The 16,340-nt window shown below is 36.5% G+C and overlaps 1 protein-coding gene across 5 annotated transcripts in view; it reads right to left on the minus strand.

Annotated features, from left to right (window-relative positions):
- ZFAND4 (zinc finger AN1-type containing 4) overlaps nt 1-16,340 on the minus strand; it is a 55,445-nt gene that overhangs the window by 32,069 nt on the left and 7,036 nt on the right. The window lies entirely within an intron of this gene.

Consider the following 16,340-nt stretch of genomic DNA (forward strand, 5'->3'; position numbering starts at 1 on the left):
CCTTGAAAACAACGTTTAAGAATAGGAAGTCATTTAAAAAAATATCTTGAAATCAGTCCTGAAGAGTTTAAGATCTAAGGCCTAGAGAACAGTTCTCAATATTGCAAAGTACAGCCTCCATTTAGTTATATTAAGTGTTAAAAGTGTATTATGAGTAGAAGGTGAGCAAAATGGGTGCAGAGGGTTAAATGTGTAAACTCCAAGCTATAAAATAAGAAAGTCATGGGAATATAATGCACAACATGCAGACTATTGTTAATAAGACTGTGCTGTGTATCTAAAAGTTGCTAAAAGAGTAGGTCCTCAAATTTTTCATCATTAAGAAAACAAAATTTTGTAACTGTATGGTGATGGATGTTAACTATTAACTAGACTTACTGCATTGATCATTTTACAATACAGCAGCCCCTGGGTATCCGAAGGATACTGGTTCCAGGTCCCCCACAAATACCAAAATCACTGGATGTTCAAGTACCTTACATATAAAATGACATAGCATTTTTTTGTATATATATACATATATACATACATATATATATATGTGTGTGTATATATATATATAACCCATATATATATAAGGTTATATATATAACCTTATACTCATCCTCCTGTATACTTTAAGTCATCTCTAGACTACTTACAATACTTAATACAATATAAACACTATGTAAATAGCTGCTAACGATGCAAATTCAAGTTTTGCTTTTTGTTATTTTCTGTAATTTTTTCCCCAATATTTTCAATCCATAGTTAATTAAATCCTGCAGACCCAGAGGGTATGAGGCACCAACTTTATATACAAAATCAAATCATTATGCTGTATACCTCTGAAATAATATAATGTCAATTATATCTATATTTACAAATACAACATTTAATTTAGTTTACTTGGCCTTAAGCATTTGTATTCTAAAAGTCTGTTCCCAGAGCAGCATGTATGCATGGAATAATGATTGTTTATATGTGAGATTATTTAGTGATTCAGATGGCATCTTTCATACCTCTTCCAAATGGAAAGGTCAATAATCTTGAAACAGGGCACAGAATATAATTTACCATAAAACATTAATATATTAGGAAATTCCTTCCACCTTGAATGTGATTATAGTCCATAACTGCATATTAACATGCCTTTAGTCTGAACACTAAGTAAAGAATAATTTAATCTTGAAAAAAGAGTATATTATGGATTATTTTCAGGCTTCCTTGGTGGCTCAGATGGTAAAGAATCCAACTGCAATGCAAGAGACCTGGGTTCGATCTCTGAGTTGTGAAGATACCCTGGAGAAGGGAATGACTACCCACTCCAGTATTCTTGCCTGGACAAGAATACTTGAAAAGAGTTGGACATGACTGAGTGACTAAGTATACATACACATGGGCAATTTTCAACGCTGAAAATTATGGTCTAAAAGACAGTATCTTTGCATTTCCGTGATGTTAAAAGAATGTTAAGGTAGATTCCATGTCTGTGAGTGTGTGTGTGCATGTGCTCAGTTGTGTCCAACCCTTTGGGACCCAAGGACTGTAGCCCAACAGGCTTCTCTGTCCATTGTATTTTCCAGGCAATAATACTGGAGTGAGTTGCCATCTCCTACTCCAGGGGGTCTTCCCGACCCAGGGATCCAACCAGCATCTCTTGCATCTCCAGCATTGGCAGCTGGATTCTTTACCACTGCAGCACCTGGGAAACCCAGATTCCATACCTCAGCGTAAACTTTTTTTTCTGCAAACTCCATATTTGAATGCCTGAAGACTACACTAGCCAGAGTGAGCATTATATTCAATAGAACATTTAATGGTTGACATGTCGATGAATATATTTTCCAAATATTTCACATACTGCCTTCTCAAGTTACTTTTGCTTGTGATGCTACAAAATAAGTTGACTAGAATGATAGCAGTAAGTGCAATATGTGTTAGTTTTTATTATTATAAGCTAGGCACTGTTATAAATGCTTGACCTGTATTATCATAATTTACTGCAACAATAATAATCTTCTGAAGCAGGCAACACTACTATGTATATTTCACAAATGCTAAAATTGAAGCATTGAGAGATTAAGTGACACCTAGAGAATGTGGATTAGAGATGTAAAGCCCCAACAGGCTAACTCCAGAGACTGCAGTCAACCTTTATGCTAATCAGTCTGAAGACAGTCAGTCTCCACAAAGCAAAAGTAGCTGTCTGGGTGTATGTTTAAGTAGTATTGCCTGTTAGCAGACCTGAACGTCTACTAAACAGTCTTCAAATGTTCCAAAAGATCATCCTGAAATACAGCCCATGGGCTCAGTAGGTGGATATACATGTATCTCCCAACTGGGAACAGTTCACCTTTTTTGCTTCCAGTTAAAAAAGAATGCCAGTGAGGAAAGGCTTTTAAGCTAGAAATTATTTCATGTTAAAAGTACTTTAATATTTTTAAAAATTTAGTGCTTCCCTGGTGGCTCAGTGGTAAAGAATCTGCATGCCAAGGCAGGAAACAGGGCAGGTTCGAGCCCCGTCTGGAAAGATCCCACATGCCACGGGTAACTAAGCCGGTACACCATAACTATTGAGTCTGTGGTCTAGAGCCCAGGAACTGCAACTGCTGAGCCCACATGCCCCAGAGTCCATGTACCACAACAACAGAAGCCACCGCAATGAGAAGCCCATGCACCACAACTGGAGAGTAGCCCCCACTCAGCACAACTAGGGCAAAGCTTAAGCAGCAACAAAGACCCAACACAGCCAAAAATAAATAAATAAATATATTTTTTTAATTTGTTTAATATGCTGTGGTCATCTTTTCAACCTAAATTACAGGATTTCACCAGAATAGCTAGATAAAAGCAATATGGGTAGGTAGCGAAGTGAAGTGAAGTGAAGTGAAAGTAGCTCAGTTGTGTCCGACTCTTGGCGACCCCATGGACTCTACAGTCCATGGAATTCTCCATGCAAGAATACTGGAGTGGGTAGCCATTCCCTTCTCCAGGGGATCTTCCCAACTCGGGGATGGAACCGAGGTTTCCAACACTGCATGCAGATTCTTTACCAGCTGAGCCACAAGGAAAGCCCAGGAATACTGGAGTGAGTATCCTATCCCTTCTCCAGCGGATCTTCCTGACACAGGAATCAAACCAGGGTCTCCTGCATTGCAGCCGGATTTTTTATCAACTGAGCTATCAGGGAAGCCTATGGGTAGGTAAGACCATTATTTATTCAACCAACATTGTATAGCATTATTGTGTTAAAGAAAAAAAAACTTTAGAACAGGAGTAAAGACAAAGTGACAACACTGCTTAGATTAACTCCTATAATCACTATTAACAGAATTTAGCTATCAGTTAGCAAGCTAAAAATATAGGAGGTTGACAAGCAAGACAGGGTGGCAAGAATTGTGCAAGACTGAGTTGTGGTCCTGACGGCCACCTCAGTTGCTGGATGACCTTGAAAAAGTCATCAACCTCTGTGACTCTTAACCTCCTCACTTGCACATTAAAAAATACTAGGGTTCCTTCTACTATGAACACTTTTAGAATCTCAAACATACAAAGCAAATCATATTCCTTTAATATAGAGTGGCCAGATTTAGCAAACAGAAATACGGCATCCCTCTTTAAAGGTGGCCCTTTGCCTTTAAGCCTCAACTCTTAACTTCTTACAACTATATTCAGAAAAATTAATTTCTATTAAACAAACATGTCTTCCCAAAAGACAGATTCCATATATGTGATTTTTCCATTCAGTGTTTTTAGAACTTTTCACAAATTCAAATATTTGTTTATGATAAAAACAACAACTTATTAAGAAGACAACACAGAAATATACAAAAGAAAATTAAAACTATATGCTGTCCTAAGTCCAGTAAAATCTATATTCAATGTTTGGGGTAAATTTCCTTTAAAAACTTATTCTTTTTAATAAAATGGGAACATACTTTGAGTATAAACAGTTTTCACTTAATATACTGCATTTATCTTTGCTATCAATAAATGAAAATACACATTGTATAATGACTAGACGGTATTCCAATATATGTTTCTGTCATAAGTTTTATTTACCCAGTCCATTACTAAGATATATTTTCACACATCCAATTTTTTACTGTTACAAAAAAATCTATAATAATATACAAGTGTACATGTATCTGTGAATGTGTGTGCATCTGTGTGTGTGTGTCTTGGTTTACTTAGGCTGCTATAACAAAATACAACAGACTGGGTGGTTTAAACAACAGAAATTTATTTTTTCACAATTCTCAAGGCTGGGAAATCCAAGATCAAAGCATAAGTTTCATTCTGAAACCACTTCTCTTAGCTTATCGGTGGCTAACATTTTTCTAAAAACAGCTTATAGGTGGCTGACATTTTTCTGTGTGCTCACGTTTTCTTCTTTATGAGCATGTCCAGAAAAAAGAATTCCCAAGTATCTCTTCTAAAAAGGGCACTATTCCAATTAAGGGCGGGGGGATCCTTACACTTATAACCTCATCTAACCGTAATAATGACTCAAACGTGTTTCCTATGTCTTTTTTAGAATTTTCACACAGATACTTGTATGTTTGAGAACATGTTCATATCTACATTTATAAAATAAACCCAGAATCAACAGCACTTATGGATAATTAAAGACAGTGGTGGGCCATAGCTCCCCTCTTCCAATACTTTCTCCCAAGATAGTACAGAATAAAAAGAAGAGAAGTGAATCTACACAGAAACTATGCCCTCAGCCCTCATAATTTGAAGACTGAGAATGTCGAAACTCCAAATGACTGGAAATAAAAAGGGGCAATCTCTCTGTCCCAGAGTGGGAAGTCTTATACTCCTGCCCCCACAAGGCTGATCAAGAAAAATTATGGAGAAGTTAATGCTAATGGTGGTATACAAGTTCAATACAAAACCATCACAAGGAAGAGGAAGGCACTTTAAGTCTGAAAAGTCTACAAAAAGGACTCACACCAGAAAACTGCCTGCAAGTAAAGGACTTTTAAGGACAAACAATTTGAGGGAACTTCTATAGGAGGCAAAAAGCAAAAAAGGAAGAGCATCCATTAGTAATTTCAGTGTTCAGGGGGAAAAGAAACAATGGGTAAAAACTTAGAGTCCTGCAGGTAAAAAGATAACCACAAAACTGGAGAAACTCATTTCTCCCCACCATCACCACAAAACAGACATAAAACATCTATGTAAATATCTGGACATTGATAAACTGGTAGAGTACCATTAAACAGCATCTGTAGAATACCTGAATATCACAAAAATCAAGAGGAGAAAAAATAACAAATCCACAGAAAGTTAACAGTAAAATCTAAAAAAATGAAATTCTGTACCTATCAACCAAGGTAAATTTTACCCAGAACCATAACCATGAAGCAAAACTGTAAGGCCACACCCTAAACATACTAAAGCATCTGAAATATTCAATACTCTGAATCAGAAATTCAAAAATTAAGGACAGAAAATGTCCAAAAAGGTAGAGGAGATAAAATGATTGCTGACAGAACTCTGAAAAGATAACTGACAGTTCAAGCAAAAAGATAACAGATGGTTCAGGCAAACAAGATAACTGCTGGTGCAAGCAAGAAGGAAGCATGTATTGCGGAGTTTACAACACACGCTAAAGGACACGCGTGACAGTCACAGCCTGAAGGCCGTAAGGGGAGGTGTGAAGGCAAACTACTGCAAGGTTCCTGCAAGATACGTGAAATGGTGTATCACTTGAAGACAGAAAATAAGTAAAGATGTATATTACAGACCAACAAAGCAACAGCTAAAATAGTAGGGCAAAGAGTTATAATTGATAAGCCAACAAAGGAGAACAAAATAGAATAACAAATACTCAATTTATTCAAAACAAATGTGGAAAAGAGGGAAAAGGGAATAAAGAACAAATGGAACAAACAGAAGACAATAAAATAACAAACTAAAATCTAATCACAACTACAGTCATCTTAAATGAAGTGGTCTAAATTAAGCTGAAAGTTAAAAGCAAACACAGATTGGATTAACTAGAAATAAAAACAAAACAATTATATGCTGCCTGCAAGAAACAGACATCTTAAATATAAAGACATAAATAGATTAAAAGGACAGAAAAACATTTTATGCTGACTACTAATCAAAAAATTCTAAACTGATGATATTAACATCAGATACGGTGGATTTTAGGGTGAAAATTATTACCAAGGATAAAGAATTTCATCTCACAATAATGAAGAGGTCAATAAACTCAAGAGGACATACAATCCAAAAAATGTATGCACTTGATTACAGAGCTTCAAAACACATGAATCAGAGGTTGACAGAATTGGAAGGAGAAAAAGACAAATCCACAATTCTAGTTGGAGATTTCAATATTCCTTTCCCAAAAGTTCACAGAATAAGTAAATATACAGAATATATACAACACTACCACAGAAATTGATCTGATTGACATTTGTAGAACACTGCACACATCAATAACAGGATGCATACTCAAGTGCATAGGTAACATTTACCAAGATAGACAATATTCTGGACCACAGAACAAGTTCCTAAATTTTAAAAGAATCAAAATTATGCAGAATTAAATTATAAGCCAATGTAAGAAAAATTTCTAGAAATTCCCCAAATTTTTAGAAACTAAGCAATATATTTCAAGATAACCCATGGATCAAAAAAGGTATCAAAAGGAAAATTAGAAAATAATTTGAACCAAATGAAAATGAAAGCACAACATATCAAAATGTATGGAATACCAAGAAGACAGTAGCACTTAGGAGGAAACAAAGCACTAAATACCAATATTTCATAAGAAGAAATGAATCATATCAATAACCGTGGTCTCAAGAAATTATAAAAAGAGTAAATTAAATCCAAAGTAAGCCAAAACATTAATAAAAATCAAAAGAGAATTCAATGAAATAGAAAAAAGAAAAACAGGAGGAAAAAAAATCAAAACAAAATCTGATTCTTTAAGAAATTCATTAAAATTAATAAAGGCTAATTTGTTAAATAATATGCAAGTTACCAGTATTAGGGATAAAAAGGGTAACATCATTACAGACTGACTACACAGATATTGAAAGAATAAGGGAATATTATGAACTCTATGCCAATAAAATTTAACAACAGATCAACAAAATCCTTGAAAGATATAAGCTACCCAAACTCACTCAAGAAGAAAAAGATAACCTGAATAGCCCTATACTTATTAAAGAGATAGCTTCATATTTGACGCTATAACACCAATTCTACTCTATCTAAAAACTGCAAAGGAAAGAATAGCCCCAACTCATTCAATGAGGACACTACTGCCCTACCAAAACCAAACACAACATTACAAAATAAAATTAATATTCTTCATGAAAAAAAGATACAAATATTCCAACACAGTCTTAACAAACAAAACTTAACAATATATTAAAAAGATAATACAACATGTTCAAGTAAAGGAAATTCCAGAAATGCTAGTTTAATATTTTAAAAATCAATGTAATTGGGACTTCCCTGGCAGTCCGGGGTTGAGACTCTGCTATTAATGCAAGGAGCACAGGTTTGATTCCTGATTGGGAAACTAGTCCTGCCTGCTACAGTGCGACAAAAACAACAAAAAATCAACGCAAATGAACCTTTACAGGAAAATATAGAAGAAATTTTTTGTGATCTCAGATTGACATATTCTTAGATATGATATCCATTTTCATATTCATAAATTGGACTTCAGCAAAATTAACTTTTTTGCTCTTCAAAAGATACTGTTAAGAGAATAAAAAGACAAGCCACAGTCTGGGAGAAAAATCTCAGCAAAATGTGTATCTGATTAAAAACTTGTATTCGGAATAAAGAATACTTAAAACTCGACAGTAAGAAAACAACCAACCAGATTTATTTAATGGGTAAAAAAAATGAATAGACACTTTAACAAAGAATATATAAGGATGGCAAATAAGTTCATGAAGATGCTCAATATCATTAATCATTAGGGAAATGCAAATTAAAGTCATAATGAGATATCACTGCATACCTACTAGAATGACTAAAAAAAGATTGACTATACCAAGTGAAGGATATAAAGAAAAACAATATTCCTGCTTCTCCCCAACTGCATCCTCTTTACTCCACCCAGGGGTAATCAGTGTTCTGAATGTGGTATGATTTATTCCTCTGCTTTTTGTTAGTGCTTTACTTCTAGTGATAGTGGGGTTTTTTGCCCCTTTCTGACCTTTATTTAAGTAGAATCATACTGTGTTATCTGTCTTGCTTTTTTTAATTCACCATTGTTCTTAATTTATCCATGCCATGTACAAAGCTACTACTTCATTATTTTCCCTGTTTTCAACTACTTCACAGAATTTGATTGCGCCATATGACACAAATATTTACATATACCACAACTTACACATTCTAGCATAGTCATTCAACTTGTTGCTAGATTTCTGACATTATCAACAAGACTACCAGGAATATCCCTCCATAAGGCTTGTTCACATGTTGAAATGTATTTTACAAAACAACTTTACTAATACACACACACCAGCTTTCTTCAGGTTAGTTTTTCCTGGTATATCTTTCTCAATTCTTCTGTTTTCAACATTTTGAGGTCCTTTTATTTTAGATTAGGCCTCTGGCAAACAGTATTTCATATGATTTTTTAAAAAAACAGTCTGCTAATAGCTTTTCAATTAGAAAGTTGTATCCATTTTACCTTATGGGGATTACTGACATATTTCTATTCATTTTTACTACCTTATTTTGTGCATTCTAATTGCTCTGCTTTAACTACTTGCCTCCTTTATGTATTAATTCTGAATGATTGGAAAAGGTGAGGCACTTCTGTCATTTTGAAATTAATTCTATTGCTAATCTCAAGTGATTAATTTAGAAATTTAAATGATCATATTTAACAAAATAAAGTCTAAAGCTAATCACATCTTTATCCTCCTCATGAACAATGCTGACAGCCTTAATGACTTCCGTTATGAACAATTTCACCTTGATTTGCATGCCAGTTACTAAGATTTTAATTCAATTTTTTCAAACCTTCAAATACTGCTTTTTAAGTACATGTTTATTTAGATTTTTCCACAAATATGCCATTCCATCTTGCATCATCAACTTCCTTTAGGGATTATATGCATTCTAAGATATATCTTTCCGAAGTCCCTTTGGCAAGAATTTGCTGTTAGGAAATTCAAGCTTTGTTTTTGTCTGGAAATGTCTTTGTCTTCACCCTTGAAAGTTAAATTCAATTCTAAGTAGAAACTGTTATTTTTCTCAGCACTATGAAGATAATATTCCACTGTCTTCTGGTTTCTATTATTGTTGCTGAAAAATCAATTGTCATGCCCAGATCTTGGTTTTTAATACCATACTCCAAAAAAAGGAACCAGAGCTTCTTGAAGAAATGGTTAGTTCTAAGATAGGGCAAAATGTATACAGGATGATCCTAGAGCATCTTGCAATACCAGAAAGCAGGTGGGAAAACAAAACAAAAAAACACAGTGGTTGTGGGGTGTGGAGAACAAAGATTTACATCGGAGCCAACCTCCCACTCTGCTTAGATACACTTGAACTCGTAATGTCAATAATTTATCTCATCAAATTTTTTCTTCCTGTTTCTTTTATGCCACACATGACTTTTTATAGAGCCCCAAGTTGCTATAAGATTCAAAGACAATTGTACACATAAATACCATGCTTACCATAAATATTCTATTTACTCTGACCACCTGCAATTAAATTCACAATTAATAATAAAATGAAACTTTTTAATTCCCCTAAGTATGGAAATAAAAGTGTACTTCCAAAACTTCAGGGGTCAAAGAAGACACAAGGAAACATATGAAAAATTTAAAAACATTAGGACTTTAAAAACACAATAAGAAAACAACTTAATTTTTAAAAATGGGCAAAGATTGAATAGGAACTTTACCAAAGAAGATGTAATCAATAGGTAAATAGAAATATGCTCAAAATCATTAGTTAGGGAGATGCAAATTAAAACCACAATGTGTTGGGGTCCTTTAATGGACCGGAACCTTGTGGTATGGAGTCGACGATGAGAAAGTGAGAGAGAGAAAGAGGCTGATATCCCTTGGTTTACGCAGAGGACCAATAAAGTCCTCGACACAGGACTTGCATCGCTCACGAAGGCACCAGGCGCCCTCTCGAGGGGGTCTTAGAAGCCTGGGCAGAAAAGTGAGCACGACGGGTCTCCACGCTCCAGAGAGTCAGCCAGAAAAAGAGAGAGAGAGAGAAAGAGAGAGAGAGAGACAAAAAAGACCCGGGGACCTAAGCTCTGATGAAGCAAAGGTGCTTTAATGATTTTCCTATGAGTATATATAGGCTGTGGTACAAGAAACTTCTTTCGGGAATGATAAAGATCAGAAAACCAAACGTACAGCAACCGTTACCAAGGGAACAAGGGGTAATGTTAGTCACAAGGTCATGACACAATCCATATCTCAAGAAAGGGGAACGAGACTAAGCAGTTTTGTCCTAAAGAGAATGTTTACTAAAGGAGACCCAAGCCTGCCTCACACAATGACCCCAGTCCCTGGGAGCAGCGTGCTATTCCGCTTGAAGAGGGACAAAGGACTCAAGAGAGACAGCACGTAGGAATCCTCCCATCAAACATTCCCTGACAACAATGAGGTTATCACCAGTATCTATTAAAATGGCAAAAAAGAAACAAAAACACCCAGACAATACCATGTTCTGATGATACAGAGCAACTAGAACTTTTAGACACTACTCACAGGAATACAAAATGGTACAGCCACTCTGGAAAAGTTTGGCAGTTTCATATTAAGTTAAAAAACCACTTACAACACAACTCAGCAATTCTACTCCTAAATACTGACCCAGGTGAAATGAAAACTTATGCACCCATAAAAAACTGTCATGAAACTTAAAAATGGCTTTATTCAAAATCATCAAAAAGTGAAGGGTCCCTCAACTTAGGAATGAATAAGTGTAGTATATCCATACAATGGAACACTATTCAGCCATAAACAGAATGACCTACTGATATACAGAACAATATGAATAAATCTCAAATGCATGTGTATTATGTATAAGCAAAAGAAAGCTGACTCAAAAGGTTACATACTATTGTATACAGTTATACGAAATTTTGGAAAAGGTAAAATTATGAGGACAAAAACACATTAGTAGATGCCAGGTACCAGGTTTGAAGGAAAGTTGACCACAAAGGCACATTAGAATTTTGGTGGGTGATGGAACTGTTCTATACCTTGATCATGGTGGTAGTTTTATGACAGTAACATTTGTCAGTACTGATAGAACTATTAATATAGACTAGCTATGGGATGAACTGTGTCCCCCAAGAGTTCATATGCTTAAGTCCTAACCCTCAGAACCTCAGCATCTGACCTTACTTGTAGAGAGAGTCTTCACAAATTAATCAAGTTAAAATGAGGTCATTAGGGAGGGCCCTAATTCAGTATGATTGGTGTCATTATAAAAAGGGGAAATCTGGAGATAGATACAGACATACACAGGGAGATGTAAAGAGACTGGGGTGATGCTTCTACAGGTTAAGAAACAAAAAAAACTGCCAGAAAACTACCAGAACCTAGGCAAAAGGCATGTTATGGATTTTCTCTAAGAGCCCTCAGAAGGAACTAATAATACCAACACCCTGATCTTGGACTTTAAGCCTCTGAATCTATGAGACAATAAATTTCTATTCTTTAAGCCACTTGGTTTGTGGTACCTTGTTATGGCAGCCCTAGAAAATGAATATAATACTAGAAATAGTGAATTTTACAATATGCAAAATTGTTTTTCATAATATATAAAATTGTACTTATATCTTCATTAAAAAATGGAGTAAAAGAGTTTGCTAGATCTTGGAGACAAATGAAAACATGTTGTATTATTGGTCAGAATATTGGGAGTGAGTATAAACTACAAAAAGTGATTAAATCATATACAAGCAACTCATGCAGCTCAATACCAGAAAAATAAACAACCCAATCAAAAAACGGACCAAAGAACCAAACAGACATTGCTCCAAAGAAGACATACAGATGGCTAACACATACATGAAAAGATGCTCAACATCACTCATTATCAGAGAAATGCAAATCAAAACCACAAACAGGTACTATCTCATGCCGGTCAGAATGGCTGCCATGAAAAAGTCTACAAGCAATAAATGCTGGAGAGGGCGTGGAGAAAAGGCAACCTTCTTACACTGCTGGTGGGAATGCAAACCAGTATAGCCACTATGGAGAACAGTGTGGAGACTCCTTAAAAAACTGGAAATATAACTGCCATACAACCCAGCAATCCAACTGTTGGGCATACACACCCAGGAAAGCAGAACTGAAAGAGACACAAGTACCCCAATGTTCACTGCAGCACTGTTTACAATAGCCAGGACATGGAAGCAACCTAAATGTCCAGCGGCAGAGGAATGGATAAGAAGTTGTGGTACATATACACAATGGAATATTACTCAGCTATTTAAAAAAATACATTTGAGTCAGTTCTAATGAAGTGGATGAAACTGGAGCCTATTATACAGAGTGAAGTAAGTCAGAAAGAGAAACACCAATACAGTATATTAACACATATATATGGAATTTAGAAAGACAGTAATGACAAACCTATATGCAAGACAGCAAGAGACACAGATGTAAAAACAGACTTTTGGACTCTGTGGGAGAAGGGGAGGGTGGGACTATACAAGAAACATGTATATTACCATATGTCAAACAGAAGACCAGTGCAAGTTCGATGTATGAAGCAGAGCGTTCAGAGCTGGTGCTCTTGGACAACTCTGAGGGATGGGGTGGGGAGGAAGATGAGAAGGGGGTTCAGGATGGTGGGACACATGTACACCCATGGCTGATTCATGTGATGTGTGGCAAAAACCACCACAATATTGTAAAGCAATTAACCTCCAATTAAAATAAATAAATTATCTTTTTTAAAAAGTGATCAAATGTATCCAATCCTAAATATAACTGTGGTTACAGAGCCCTTAACATAATTTTTAAATAGTAAAATAAATATTTTTAGCAAAACAAACACTGAGAATTTAATGTCAACAAAATTCAACTTATGAAAACTTGTAGGATTTGGCTAACACAGTTCTTGGAAAGAAAGTTTAAATTATAAATGGCTACATTTAAAAGAAAGTTTAGACTTCCAGTCTTAGGTAAAACATGTAAAAGGCATGTAAACTGCCACTCCCATCCTTACAATAAGAAAAGCGCTGAACAAACAAATTCAACAACTTTTCTTGGAGCCACGAGAGATATGAGACAGGATGGCAAACCACCACCTCCAAATCTACATATAAGAAAATCCAGAGACTTACAGCCAAGATCTGCTTACCTGAAGCAGAAGCCTCCAGAGACATAAGCTGGAAGGAAAATTTAAATGGTAGTTTCATGATCTGGTAGAGGCTGAGTATGGGCTAACATGTGACTGAGGAATCCCTGAAGTCATAGTCTTAGTGGAGCTGTAACACTTTTGAGAGTTTTATCTCTAGAAACTCCATGAGGTTCTTACTCAGAAGTCAAGAAAGATTCCCCTATAGCTCAGGCAGAGGGAGGGGGACATAAACATTATGAAAAATCCCAGAGCATTCTCCATAATGGAGGCCAACTCACTTTATTAGGGGCTGATCCCACCTGGTGCAAGGATATTGCAGTGATTTCAGACTCCTCCAGCCTTGCTTTTTCACCTAAGTGATTATATGGTGGGGAAGGTAAGAAGCTAAGAAACACTTTGCCCCAGACACATGGGCCCACTAAAAGATTGAGATTTAATCATTAGACAGCAGACAGTTTCCCCTACCCAATACCTTACCACCACACTAACAGGACTCTAGTATAAGATTACAACAGAAAGAGCTATTAAGCACACAGATTCTTTCTATGGAGGAGTTCTCAGGGAAACCCAAAAAGAAAAGAGGAGGCAAAACAAGGAAACTAGAGGAACTTGAAGCCTTACAGAAAGACAGTGTAATACTGGCACAGGGAGATATATCAGGTGATTAACAGTTGTGTATATATATAAATAATAGATGACAGGTATGAAATTAGTGAGAAGAGACTAGACTAATTCAGTAAGTGGTATTGCATAACTAATTATTTATAAAGTAAAAAAAAAATGGATGCCTACTTGATACTGTATGGGGCAAAATAAAGTAGGTTAAATTGAACTCATCCCAAACCATGCCTAAAATGTCACTGGTTTAAGCGACATTTAACTTATTTTCTGCATAAGTTACATGTCTACTGCATGTCACGATGAGGACTCTGCTCACTATAGCCACTCAGCAACTCAGGTTGATGGAGACTTCCATTCATAGCTCACTGGTCAGAACTATTAACATGGTCCCATCTACTCATAAAAATGGCCAGGAAAACAACCCTATCCCATGAACAGAAATCTTTATTAGGAAGCAGTAATGCCAATGACTTGATGGCAAGCCCACTGCCCACGGCAATAAAGAACCAGTTGACAATAATTCCTTACATTTCTTGGCACATTTTTTCTTTCCAAATTCCTATTCTCTGAGTACTATGTACTCTTCGCTACAGATTACTGCTCTACGTAATAAGCTCCAAACAATTTCCCTTCTCTGGAAACTCAAGAGAACTAAATCACATCTCTTCCCAAGGGCACAGCATTTACATTCTTCAGTACATATCGCACTATCTCCATAGACTAAAAAAAGCACAGATGTTCGGCTAAGTGCTTTTCATTCAATTCATCCGATCCTGAGAAAAATTCTTTGAAATAGGTATTATTATTATTCCCATTTTAAATTAGCACAACTGAGGTAAAGAGAGGGTGATTTATTCAGTTGGTAATATGAAATCAGGCAGTGTGGCTTCAGTGCTCCTGTCCCATCAAGGCCCATTTAAATTCCCTTGTAGGTACTGTTCCTTTCTCATTAAGCCTCATCATTTCTATCCAGCACACTCTGTCAACCCTTTCTTTGCAGTCCTCTCCATCTACCCTCTTATCTTCTATGATGCTCTAGTTCCCAGCTTCCTAAAGCTGCCCAACAGGAAAAGCAGTCCAGCAGAACCACAATTTTCCTGAATAATTAAACCAAGCAGTGTCACTCTGCCCTCCAATCCTACCTATTCCATATTCCTCTATCTTGGGAAAGACTGATCCAAAATGTTATTCTCAAATGTTGTCCAGGGTAGAAATAGAAAGATCACCTATTAAAGGATTAAAATATATTTTACATGAAGGAATCCCTCTTGAAGCCTCCTGAAGAAGAGTGACTGTCCCTGCCCACATGCTGCAAGGAGTTACCAAAGCTTAAAGAAGAGGAAGGAAAGAAGGGGTGAGGACTATAAGGATGGGGAATGGGAACAGGAATTAAGATCTACTGACCACTAGAGGTGCCTCCCACCTTTCCTTCCCTTGACGACGGTCCAACCCTTGGCATAGAGAGTTGATCCTAGGTCTCCAGGTACCTGAGTGAATTGCTCACAAGTGGGTGAGTCTCAGGTGTGAGTTTTTCTTCTTCTGATTGCTAAGAAGAAATCACGTTGCTTCTCTGATTGCTAAGTATGCTGATCCTGGTTTGAAGGCATTTCCAGCCTAAGCGAGAAACACAGTAACATTTTCTGTAATAAGGATTCTCTCTCCTCTCAGGTGGTGCAGTGGTAAAGAATCTGCTTGCCAATGCAGAAGACACAAGAGACTCAGGTTCAATCCCTGGGTTGGGAAGATTCCATGGAGAAGGAAATGGCAACCCATTCCAGTATTCCTGCCTAGGAAATCCCATGGACAAAGGAGCCTGAAGGGCTACAGTCCATGGGGTTGCAAAGAGTGGGACGTGACAGCACACAAAGCATGACCACTAGTGGTAAGTGCTATGAACGGAACTGTATTCCCCCAAAATTTGTATCTCGAAGTCTAAATCCCAAAGTGATGGCATTTGGAGATGTGACCTTTGGGAGATTATTAGGTTTAGATGAGGTCATGAGGGTGAGGCCCTTGTGGCTGGATCCGCATCCTTATAAGAAGAGATGCCCATGTGAGGACTGAAAACAAACCTATCGACAGGACAGGAAGAAAGCCTCACAAGAACCTGACCATGCTGGTACCCTGATCTCAGACTTTCGGTTTCTGGAACTGTGAGAAAATAAATTTCTGTTGTTTAAGCCTCCTACTCTATGGTATTTTGTTATGACAGCCCTATCAGACAAAGACAGTAGAGATTTTACATTATCTCATTTAATCTCCCAACAAGTATATTTGTTTTGTATGTCTAAACTAGGATTCAACTGTCTAATAACTACAAAGTACAGAGCTTTTATCCTGACAATGTCTCCTACATCTTGGCTCTTGTCCAACCCTGTCAGTAAATA

Source organism: Cervus canadensis, chromosome 8 (genome assembly GCF_019320065.1).
Source record: "Cervus canadensis isolate Bull #8, Minnesota chromosome 8, ASM1932006v1, whole genome shotgun sequence".
Classification (NCBI taxonomy): Eukaryota; Metazoa; Chordata; class Mammalia; order Artiodactyla; family Cervidae; genus Cervus; species Cervus canadensis.